The sequence below is a fragment of the Perissodus microlepis genome, chromosome 1 (assembly GCF_051167445.1).
Source record: "Perissodus microlepis isolate ML-2025 ecotype Zambia chromosome 1, ASM5116744v1, whole genome shotgun sequence".
Lineage (NCBI taxonomy): Eukaryota > Metazoa > Chordata > Actinopteri > Cichliformes > Cichlidae > Perissodus > Perissodus microlepis.
In genome coordinates this window covers 5,388,415-5,401,743 of record NC_140461.1, presented here as the reverse complement: position 1 = coordinate 5,401,743, position 13,329 = coordinate 5,388,415, and positions in this window count along the sequence as shown.

Below are 13,329 nucleotides of genomic sequence, written 5' to 3'. Positions count from 1 at the left end.
GTGACCTACGAACTTCTAACCCCTGCGAGTCAATCGTACAGTTTGAGCAGAAGCTGAATAACGTGACTGAAAAAATCGCACAGTGTCTGCCCAGCTTTAAGCTCTCCTCTGTCTGCACTTCTCCTACAGCAAACTCGCAGGCAGCAGCTTCTCTCCCCTCGTTCATGTGCGGTGCTCAGTCGCCTAGTGCCTGAGCTCGGATCATACCAAAATTAGGGGGAATTTACACACAGTCGTAAATTCCCACAGTGTGCGCTATGTGCTTCGAATAATACTTTTCCATTTGGATCCTGTGTTTTTCTGTGTCTGTGGAGCTCTGGTTCCTCACCTGTCGTTATCACCTGCAATCCATCAACAGCAATCAGCTAGGTGATAGTCTTCACCAGCACAGCCCTCAATTCACCGCCAGTTTGTCAGCTACCTCACGGTGGTAACTAGGCCTCCTTGTAGCTTGTTGCTTTATCCATACCTTGTACTTATCCTGATCTCTTTCTATGCACAGTTCAGTTGTCAAGACCTACAGCTCAAACTTCTGAATGCTTCACCGATTCATCGCTTCGCCCTGCAACCTCTTTGCCTTGGAAACAAAAATACTCATCACTATCACCTTCCTGCCCTCCTACCTGCCATCTTCTCTGGATAAGATTTGAACCTCTCTCGGCTACCTTCCCTGGAGCCTCATGGCTTTGACCTTCAGGTAAGGTCAGAACCACAGAACCCATCTTATTAGAAATAAAGTTTCTCGGACCCTTGTGAAAATTACCAGCTCAGAGCATTGTTGCTAAAGTACATTAGGTCAATCAAAAAAACAAGACAGTAATGTTTTGAGTATAAAGTCCTTTAGAGTATAAAGAACTTAAATAAACAAAAGTGCACAAGGTTGTTTCACTGAGTGGTTTGAAGAATTTGAAAGAGCCGTTGACGTGTTTCCAGCGTTACTTTTGCACTTTTGTTCTGTGATTAAGATTCAGCTGTCTTAAGAGTAACTTTGGTCTACTATATAACAAAACTGTATTTCTTTTCTTTTTGTATCATGCTATGAAGCCATCCTGGAGAAGTGGAGTAGATGAAAATGCTTTCCCCTGTCCTATCAGAGTTCAGTCTTCATGCTGGCACCTTTGAGCACATTAATTTCCTTTAAAATATAATGTGTGCAGAGGTATTGATGTTGCGTCTACATTCTTCCAGACTTGCTCCCTTGACAGACAAAGTTTGACAGGAAAGAAAAAAAGCCATCAAATTATAAAATGAAAAAGCCATCCACCTTAAATGCTTTGGTTCTTCCCCAGTACCTTTTATGGTAATTACAAAATATACAATTGAGTTGCGGCCATCAAATTATTATTATTTTTTTTTCTTCCACTACCATCATGGAATGATATTCCAATTTTATGCTCTAGTACCCTGAAAGACGGCAACAAATAAAAAGACACCCTTTATTATTCTGTATATGATTACATTATTATTTTAGTGGTTACGATGAGATAAAATAATGGGAATGATGGCATAGTATTTAAAACAGACTTGCTCTAAACATGCTGCAAGATGAAATCATTGTGTTAACAAAAAGACTTCAGAATTACTTATACTACATAATACACTATGTATGCATTAAAATAGGTGTGTTTGTGTGGGTGTGTAGCTACTGTTACTAGGACTACTTGCCAAAAGGGGTCGCCACAGCACAGTGGGGGGTGCTGAATGTTTAATTTGGCAGTTTTACACTAAACTTTTTTTTTTTAAATTCAAGCGCACATATTAAACAATTACAGAGAAAACTGACATTAATTCTACAAGAACAGAGGAAGAAAAATGAAGAAAGGATATAGTCGGTGTATTTTCATTTCTTTCTATATAACCCCAAGCAAGAGGGTTTATATGACCCAGGTGAACTCATTCAAGACAGTAATAAAGCGGGGAAAAAGAACAGAAAGACAAAAACATTTATTCAGATTACAATTGCGCTAGCTAGTCTTTTTTAAAATTAGCCTCTCCTCTCCATATTACCAATATCAATATCAGAATCACTTTGATTGCCAAGTTTGTACAAAAACAAGGAATTTGCCATGGTCATGGTGCAAAAAATATATCTTTTCTGCAGCATGTCATCCTGTTCTATCCACATCTGTAAATCTTTGGGAAGAGAAAAGGAAAAAAAATCAGTCAATTTAATTTAATGACAACAACATGCTTTTGGAATTTAAGAGTAAATAAATATGTGAAACAGACTAGTCCTGAATGTCAACATTCAAATATCGATACCATCACGTGTACTGGATTGATACTAACGCAGTTGGATGGATCAATGTCCATCCATCCATCCATCCATCCATAGCCAGTCTGTCGCGGGACTAACACATAGAGACAGAGACAACCATTCACACATACATTTACACCTAGAATCCCCAATTAACCTAACCCCACTGTATCCCACTGAACTGTGTTAATATAAATGTTTTTGTCTTTTTTTTTTTAAATGACATAAAAAAAAATACTGCCACGTTATTCCTTTATAACCAATAGTACATTTAAACAACGGAAGCTTGTCCTTTAAAGACTGGCACATTTACATTTCAGGTCTCTAAAAAACATAATGTCATTATATAATAAAAGTTTTTCTTTTCCCATATTAACTAATTATTGTGGCTAGTTAAAATCACAACACTGTTGTTTCATATTTATTAAAATCTTTTAATAATTTGGCAACTGTACGATGATTCAGCTTACAAATCGTGACACACTGCTCTCCCCTACATAAGCTCCCTTTATCGGGTTAAAATATCGGTATTGGTATCGGCAATGCTGCTCTTAATTTACTTGTTATCGGAATACCAAGATACAAATACCTATGTGATATATTTATATCTATATATTCTACAAAGTTTACATGTATAAAAAACAACCTGCCAAAGTCCTCGAGCCTATCACAGTCATAAGTCACCCTAAAATAACTGTCTCTAGGTCCGCAATTGAAGATACACAACTGTGTTCACATTATTTTCTTAACCTAAAATTACATGAGTGATGTTATGAGGACATGCTTTTGAAGATGATTATAAATACCCATAATGTTACACACATACATATACAGTTATGTTTAGGCTGGTGAAAAAAAAAATAGTAATCACTACCGAGTGTTCATGGGTCACAATGTCAAACATTTTGATGGACGTCATGGCTGGAATGAACCCACTGCAAGATGGTCTCTAGTTAAATCTATTTCAGTCACAAAAGAGAAGACATAGATGGAAAGCAGCAGACAAGTACATAAGGATTTTTTTAGCTCAGAGATAAATCAGATTTGAAGTGTGCAAAAGGGCTTTCAACTGAGCAGAGTCACAGACGTCTTTTCAGATTTGATTGTGGATTCACTGTGCATTGGAATTATTTTATTGTCACTAACATATTCAAGAACAAATATTTCACAATTTATAGGTACATACTTACTTGGACAATATTTACGTTTTATTCTTCAAAAAGTCACTACTTAAATTTTCCTAAATGTAAGTAGTGACTTTTCAGACTGGTAGCTTTTGCCTGCAGCTTCCCTAGTGCCATAATAACATATATTATTCTATAGCAGTACCTCAGTTGTACATTGGCCTATAAAAATAAAGGTGACGGTCCTGGTTAATTTGACTTACTTTTTTTTTTATTATTCGAAAGAATATTATTTGTCATTCAGATTGTAAGCAGATTCCTCTGTGATATGGGCAGAAATCTGTGCCATCAGAAACTGAATTTGAATAAGTTAAATTTGAATTTGAATTGCTTGGATTGAATCTGAATTGTAACTTGAATAAATGCTTTTAAAAACTGAATATGGATTAGCCTTTGAAATTCAATTTATTGGTTTGAAAATGATCATCACTAAATTGAAATTGAATTTTATAGTTTGAAAATGAATTCATTTGCTTTGAAACCGTATTTTATCCTTTAAAAATGTAGCTCTCGAATAATTTCAGATTCACTTCTCACCATTCAGTTTCAGTTCTACAATTCAATTTCAGTTCCAAAATTCAGTTTTTTGGGACTTACATCCGGTTCCGGTTCAAGAGAAATCAAGCGCAGATTAATAGAACTACGTTTTACTAGCGGACCGAAAGTGTAACTGGCGGGAATCTACAGCGTCTTGAGCTGAATTAAGACTTCAGAAGTCATTCGTCATGTCGAATGACCAGCGGATAAACTCTCAGGTTGGTAATAAATGTATTACATGTATAAGAACAAGCGTCATGTTAACAAATGATAGCCATACAGTAGGGCTGCACGATTTTTTTTGCTTAGAATTGAGATCATGATTCTCTCACAATTTTCTTTTCCAATATAAATATTTATTGCACTTATTAACTGCACATCAACTTCGTAACAGTTGAGACTGAACATAAAAACAATAAATAAACATAAAAACAACAAATAGAGCAGGTAGTGCAACAATAGAAAAATAGTTGCGGGACGGCACTGTGTAGCGTTTGTCTAGGGTGTTGATCATTTTCCTAAATCCCTCGTTTTGCACAGTGTTGATGGGAGCCATATCTTTGGTCAGGTGATAAGTAATAGCCTCCGTAATTTCTTTGTGCCTGCGGGAGTTCGACGGGTATAGGGAAGCGCTGTATAAGGTTCCCGTTATTGATGTTTGGGTGGTTGACCGGGACGGATTTTCTCGTCATCCCTGACGTGCTCTCCGTTGTTTTTTCCCTGCAGCCAGCTTCTGTATCACGTGGTATAAGGCTCCGCCCTTCTCATTTGTTGAGCAGGAAGAGTGAGCGCTTGTTTTCAAGCAGATTACGTCCCGGATCAAAATACGGTACAATCGTCGTCTTTTTTTTTTTTTTCTTTTTATAAATCGTTGTCATTTGGAAATGAGATTGCACATAAGTATGAATTGAGATCGCGATTTTTTAACGATTAATCGTGCAGCCTTACCATACAGTAACTTTTATGCTTATTGTAGCTGTTAGCTAAAAACGCTAATTTAGCTAGTTTGCCCTGGATTCAGCTTTGACAAACAAATATGATCGACTGTTTCTAGTAGAATTCCAAAGTTGTCATATTGTACCCTCTCAGAGCCCTGTATACTTGGAGAGACCCCTATAGTAGGGAAACGTGCAAAACGATGTCCAAACCTTGGTATTTTAGCTTTATTTATGTCTTACACAGCATCCCAACTCTTTAGCTAACTTAATAACTTTAGCTAAAGTGAATAGTTGGTCTAATTCATTAGTGCAGCATTACTGGATCACATCTGTTTGAAGTGATATAATATGATATACAACTATCACTGAAACAGCAAACTTTGTAAATAAACAAACATCAAACACACAAAGGATAAAATACGGTTTCAAAGCAAATGAATTCATTTTCAAACTATTCAATTTCAATTTAGTGATGATCATTTTCAAACCAATAAATTGAATTTCAAATTAGGCTAATTCATATTCAGTTTTTAAAAGCATTTATTCAAGTTACAATTCAGATTCAATCTGAGCAATTCAAATTCAAATTTAACTTATTCAAATTCAGTTTCTGATGGCACAGATTTCTGCCCATACTGTGAACTCTGTTTTTGGAAGATCAAAGCATAAAGCTGTACTTTAATTCCTTGTACAGTAAAATTTGAATTTCTCTTCATATCCGCCCACAAACATACTTCAGTTTTGCATCTGATATAAATCTGCATTGATCAATGCATTTTCTTTTAGTCTGGCTGCTTTGTCGATACTTCAGACCTTGACTGAATTAATGTAGTAGCACGCAACAGCTACAGCAATTTATTTTTTCCTTGCCATTTTAAGAATTTCATGATTTTCATTTTCCTCCCTGCTTTGTGTCCTTGTGTTGTTCACCATTTCCCACACATAAATTTGTGTGCTAATATGAAAATGTCTCAATTGACTTTATAACTAAACATTGCATTTATGAAACAGAAGCAATCCAGGTGCTGTCAACATTAGATTAAATATATGGACAAATCCAGAACAAATGTTATGAGCACAAATTACATGTTATTGTGAGACTCCAATTAAATACAGATTCAAATGTGCCTATTTTCTCTAATGCGTTTACATCAGATATGCATCCTGGAGCTCAGTTTAGGTTCAAATGAGGGAGAAAAATGGCATAGGCAGGAAACAGTAAAGGAGAGGAGTGTGAACCTTTAGCTCCATTTGCAGTCCAGTCTGAAAGGCTGCCAATGTGAAGAGCCCTAGCTGTGAATTCCCCACTGAGATGGGCTTGGTCCAGAGGGAATGCAAGCCAGTCTCCAGCCTGCGTTCCTACCTGAGAACAGCTGCAGCCTCCATCTGCCAGCTCTTCATGGTGGCTACCTGAGGGAAGCACGCTCCACCCCTCCATTTCAGAAGAGAGGCAGCATTCTTTTGACAGAGGGAGATTTCAGGGTTTAATGACATCAGTAGGACACTTTCCCTGGTTGCTGGTAAATATGTGTGCAGGTCTCTCTTGTGAAACGCACATGGGCACAAGAAAGTACACACACATAAGCAAGCACTTTTAAAAAATCTATTCTAGAACTTATCTTGATCAGGATAAAGTCATAATTGTAATAAGCAGAGCCTTTATATTCAGCCCAGTCTCTCCACTTAATGGGGCATGTGAACACCTTAGTCAGATTTCTTCAGGCTTTTCAAACAGCTTGTGTTGGTCAGCAGATGCAGCAACCGGAATCCATGTTTACGAAGCAAACACCATGGTGCGAGAGGCAAGCATTAGATTACTCACTGAATCAAGAATGTGTTTCGTTTAACACTTGACTGAAAATATGGCTTAAGGTTTATTCCTCTCAATAAGTAATATACTGAGTGCTGAATTGAATTTCTAGCACCTGTTGTTTGCATTGGCATAAGTCTGTTTATATATATGTACACTGAAAAAAAGGCCATAATTCAATAGTGGACATTGGTTGCACACAACTGTTTTGCTTCGGCAGAAACTTAAACAACTGAGTTAAATCAACACAACTTATTGATATTCAATAAATCTGTGCATTTTGTGTTGATAAAACGCGATTGAAACGTGTTTAGATGAAGTAAGGTGAGCTCTTGGAATATTTTAATCCTTCGCAATTTTGTCATTTTATTTTAACACTATTCAATAACGTTTAGCCCAGTACTACTTGGTCACTTAAATAGTACATGTTGTCTTCATATTACATAATGTTCAACAAAGTCTAGAGCAGGGGTAGGCAACCTTTCTGATGGCGAGTGCCATTTAAAATTTCCTCAGAAGTCAGTGTGCCATATGATTGCATTAGCAATAAATTTAATAACGCTCTATATGAACAGTTACACAATATATAGAACCACTTTATAGAATTATATTTGTTTGCAGATGTTGGCAGCTATCAGCGAATAGTTATCAGCTATTTTGAAACAAAGAAAAAGACACTTTTTATCCATAACAACAAATGAACTGTACAACAGAAAATACAAATGCTATTTATGGTCTCCTCACAAGAATGATAAGAAAAATAAACTAAGCCAATATGGCATGTTTGTTAATACAGAGACACACATGTTAATGTGATCTCTGGTCTCCCACTCAGAGACACAGGTCTCCCAGTGTCCAGCATTCAGACGGCTACCTGAGGACACTCATGTGAGAGAAAATCTGCTCACACAGATATGTAGAGCCAAATACTGTCAATAAGGCCTCTGCAATGTTCTGAAGACAGTTAAACTTGTCAGGTAGTGATGTCCAGCAGGTGAAAATGCAGCTCCATGAACACGCCCAGCTGTGGATTCCAGCTGCTTCGATGTTGCATTAACTGGCATTAACTCAGCCAGTTAATGCGAGACAAATCTAGCTGCTCATTAAAGCTTTCTGGTTTGTTCAGAAAATAAAACATTGGTCCATACACCTGAAAGTCCCAAAAATGCATTGTCTCGAGTCTACGGATGTATCCGTGTATCTCCGTGGTGCTGATGCTGTGCTGAGCGGACAGCTCGTGGAGCTTTTGAAGTGTCGGAATGTGGAAAGCTAACAACGTCCCTCTTACCAGTAGGCTAAGTTATTTTTAGCCAATTACAAATTGAATCCGGTAGTTGGGTTTGTTAGCTAAGATACCGTCATTAAGAAGAGGCACAACTAATGTGTCTATGCGAGCTGATTTGCGATGTGCACCGCTGGTGCGGCCATTTATTTTTTGATGCACCTTCTCAGGTTAATTCACTGCGTGTCGTGCCCAGGGCTGGACTGGGACAAAAAAACAGCCTGGCTTGACTAAAGACCGGCCCACCAGGTATTAAAGCCATAAAGCCTTTGAATGAACACAAACGCTGTTGTGACAGTGATGTACAGTCTTGTTGGTATATGTAGTCAAAGGAGCTTGCAAAGAAAAGCGTCTGGACTTCTTTAAGTTACTTGAAGACGTTTCACCTCTCATCCGAGAAGCTTCTTCAGTTCTAAGGTCAAATGGTGGAGAGTCCCAGATATAAACCTAGTGGGAGTATCCCCCCACAGAGGGACAAAAGGACCCCCTGATGATCCTCTAATCGCCTGAGCCAAGGTGTGACACTGGGTGTGGGTCCCAATCAGCCAGAGTTTCGGGTGTGTTCATTGTGAAACCTGGCCCCACCTTATCATGCGAATTCCTGAGGTCAGATGGCCCAGGATGTGAGTGGGCGTTAAGGCGTCTGGGAAGGGATCTCAAAACTGGATTATAGATGGCAGAGAGTGAAAGAAGCCATCTATGTCCACTGTGAGCGACCATCTTTGAACAGAGGCGGGGGTTTACGACACCAACTCTCTGCCATCTATAATCCAGTTTTGAGATCCCTTCCCAGACGCCTTAACACATGATAAGGTGGGGCCAGGTTTCACAATGAACACACCCGAAACTCTGGCTGATTGGGACCCACACCCAGTTTCACACCTTGGCTCAGGCGATTAGAGGATCATCAGGGGGTCCTTTTGTCCCTCTGTGGGGGGATACTCCCACTAGGTTTATATCTGGGACTCTCCACCATTTGACCTTAGAACTGAAGAAGCTTCTCGGATGAGAGGTGAAACGTCTTCAAGTAACTTAAAGAAGTCCAGACGCTTTTCTTTGCAAGCTCCTTTGACTACGATGACCTGGATGACTGAGAACCTTCACAGACATGTTGGTATATGTATGATTTCTATACATTTTACATCAGATAAAAACTTTGGTTGTAAGCTTCAGATAATTATTTAATAACAGCCAGACATTTTAAATGAGAATAAGAAAGTATTTCTTTGTGCCCCCCTCTCCCTGTTAATGCCCCACCTGCCCCCCCCCCCCCGGCAAAACTTTGCTAGATCCACCCCTGCACAGTTACCAGCTGTCAGCTACATAGAAAAGGATCCTGGTGTTATTTGTCTCTCAGAAACAGTTCATAACTTCCCTTCAACTCATTCATGTCACCTAAAATGTAAACCTGTTTCTCCATCACCTGTTCAGCTCTGATGATTCAGTAAGGACATCTCCTGGTTTCATCTTCATGTTTCCCTTTCACCAGATATCCAAACCGATATCATGACCAGCAGCTTTTACAGCTGTGGCTCCAGCAAACCTCAGCTGATACTAGAAATTAATATTAAATAAATTCTAACAACAGCTGATCAAGCTTAAACGTGCTGCTGTTTAGCGCGACATTTTTGTCCTTGACAGGTTAAACCACAATAAATAGTAATAGCATACACGTGGTGTGTATGTCGTTGTCTGCCTCTTACAGCTCCAGTGATTTTCCTGCAGTTCCTGTGCGATCTTGTGAATTTCATGAGTCCAGCAACTAACCACTCTTACTAGATTGTATCATGTCATCTCAACAAGAAAATTAAGTTGTTAAATTTCATACAGATCATACATGATTTGATTTCATTCAAGATAGAAACATGACATTTTTGTGTTCAAATTACAAGGCAGACCTTTTTAATGTAACAACCACCCAATTTACTTTTTTCGGTATACCAAAAAAAGTAGAGGCGGCTGCTCGACTCGACTGAGATGGATGCCTTCCTCAAACCACGATCCAAAGCGCGCAAGAGATTTAACATTGCTATATTATTGACTTACTTCACTCGAACATGATGTGAACAATTTAATGTACCCTCTCTGCATATAATGTCGTTTCTACACTATATAGTTATACTTAACTTTAAAGCATGAGGCAATTGTGTTAAATACACGCAAGATGCTTATATAAATCCAAGAGATGGCCAATCCCTTTTTTTCAGTGTATATAGCTGCACTGGGGACTGTGTAGCTATATGGGACCAACAAAGATCACATCAAATAATTTGAAGAAAAAAAGTCAAACAAATTCACCTAAAACTGAAAACAAGTTTGATTTGTGTGCTTAAATCAACACTTGCTAAGTCATTAAAAAACAAAACAAAAATAACATTTAAGAAAGATATTCTGTTGCTCAGTTTTTAATGGTGCTCAGTTTTTCTCTTATGGCTCATGCATGGTCATTGTGGATAAACTGCTGTTCTGATGGTAAACTGATGGGAGATTAGCATGCAAGGCAAGCTGCCGCTGGCTCACCTTTCACAGCTGTGAGGTAGGGCTGCCACGATTAGTCGACTAGTCACGATTACGTCGACTATCAAAATCGTCGACGACTAATTTAATAGTCGACGCGTCGTTTGAAGCTTTGTAAGATCACAAAAGACGCAGGAATGAGTAGTGGGATTTAAGAGTGTAATAACGGACTAAAACAGAAGATGGCAGCACTGCATGTACAAGGATGCCAGCTGCTGTTAAACCCCGAAGAAGAAGAAGAAGTAGCTCTTTCCCAGAATTCAAAGCGCAGCACAGCTCAGTTTCCAACAATGGCAGCAGCTAGTTAGTTTTAATATTACTCTTATTATTCTTTCTGGGTCACAAAATAAACGTTTAACATATTTTCAGGCGAGAATGTAACTGTGTAAACCTCAAATATCTGCTCAGTTTATCAAGACACCACATATTTTCAAAAGCGCTCCGACGTTTTCGGAGACGTCTGTTACCCACTAGCTTGATAGCTAGCCGGGGGCAAAGCTCACTAAAGCCGGTGAGAACCCCGGACTCCGGTCAAATCGTTTTCAAACCCACCGCCGTCTTTCGCTATTCAGGTTAAACATATATAAGTCACTTAGATAACTTTAAAATGTTATTGTTTGGCTTTTTTTTTTGTATTTTATTTATTCCTGAGTAAATCGGTTTGGCTGAGATTAAAGTTATAGTTTTTAACACAGCTGAATAAACGTCAAGCAGACAACTGATTATCAGAAGTGTGAGATGCTCGAGAATATATTCCGGTGTCCCGTTATATTTTAGATAGCAAGGAGTTCAACTTCACTGAAACAATCTGTAAATTTCATTAAAATTTAATAAACTATCATCTTGCCTTTATTTTTAGTTAGCACATACCTTAAACACTTAAAGCTGTAAGCTAATGATAGTTATATAAGAGCAGATGCATGCTGGTGCAATAAGCTGTACGTTTTACGTCCAATGGATGCATGCTCTGATTAGTCGACTAATCGCAAAAAATAATCAGTGACTAGTCGACTATCAAAATAATCATTTGTGGCAGCCCTACTGTGAGATCAGTTACGATCTGTGCTTTGTGTGAAAACGCAGCTAACATCAAGTAAACAAGTTTCAGTGATTTATCATCTGACAGATGAGTTTCCATTTGTTAACTACCTTGACCAACATGTGTGATGTAGAAAAGATAAAACGTGAAGAAGTTGTTAACTCATTTAATATATTAACAAGTAAAACTGACCATGATGGAGAGGGGACGGTGGCTCGGACCATGTTCATTTATCAGAATACAGTGTATTTAACCAGCTGTACACTAACGCTTGAAATTCATTTTTTATTAATATTTTTAATTCCCTATGTAGATATTTACCATTAACCATATCATACACTGTTCAAGCTTTTGTAATTCACTTTCTCTTTTTGTTATTAATATATTTTATATAGAAAAATCACGATGTAAGAATGTGAAAATTAAATAAATTACAGTCCCGATCAAAAGTTTAACACAACTTGAAAAATGGCAAAAAGTCATATTTTGTTTCAGTTAATATGTTGTTTTTAATAAATTGCATGCTCAACAAATGTTTTGTCTTCTTGTAGCATGTAGAAGCTCTACTTGGAACCTTATTAAGGTTCAACTATGCAAAATGTGATTTTTTTTTTTTTTTTTTTTTTTGCCACTTTTTAAGTGGTCTTAAACTTTTGATTGGGACTGTATAAAGTATTTAAAATGACCTCAACCTTCAAAATATGGAGCAGTAATATACACTTATTTAATGCAGATGTGGAACATTTTTTTCTGCAGAATAATTATTCTTAGGTTGTAATTTTTATGCAGAATTTTTCAATAATACAGTTTAATGTGTACTGAGGTGTTTCATAGTATTCTATTGCTTCTTTTCCTAAAGGGATGTTTGAAAAATTTCTCTACCACTTTCAATTTTCAGCTAGTAATAAACACATTTTTGATAATATAGTAGATATTTAACTTTTGAAGTAATAATATTTGACAGTTGTGGTGAAGTGAATTCTGTTTTCTTACCCCTCACAGTTCAAGTACATGATGCTAGCTAGGGAGGCCACTATAAGAAAAACAGCTCTAGCTGCCATTTATCCAAAGGGAGTGTAGGCTGTAGGTCTGCTGTTTACCTCAACTGTCAATATGTGTCCATGTACATTTATTCTGAAAGCTGCTGTAACTTTGTGAAAGGAATCTGATACAAGTCGATGTTTCAGTGAAGCTAATTTCTATGTGAGCTAGTGAGGTGAGTTGCTGTGGATAGCCTAAACTTTTGTGTGTTTGCTATTTTTTTCTGCTGTTAGCCTTTAATAGGTGTTCTTAGCCAGTGTTAGTGAAACTTTATTCAAAATGGATTTATTTAGTTCAATTCAATTTATTTATGTAGCGCCAAATCACAACAACAGTTGCCTCAAAGTGTTTTATACTGTAAGGTAAAGACCCTGCTCTTATGTTTTTTTTTTTCTAATGGATTAATTTTATGTTGTAAGAGAATACATCAATTAGTTGGAAGATGTAATTACACACTAATCAGTGTATATTTATAGGTAAAGTATTATTTTATCTAAAATCAAAAAATGACTGACTGTACTTGTAAGTACTGAAAAAATTTAGCATTAGTGATGCTCATTAAATCTTACAAAGCCTGCAAGGGAGCAGGTAAATATATCCATCTATGACACTAACCCTAACCTTATGACACTCTTTAAGTATATTTACCTACATCTGCCTAAACACACATTAGTTTTCAATATTTCAATTTTTACCTCAATATTTGATATGCTATATTCCAATA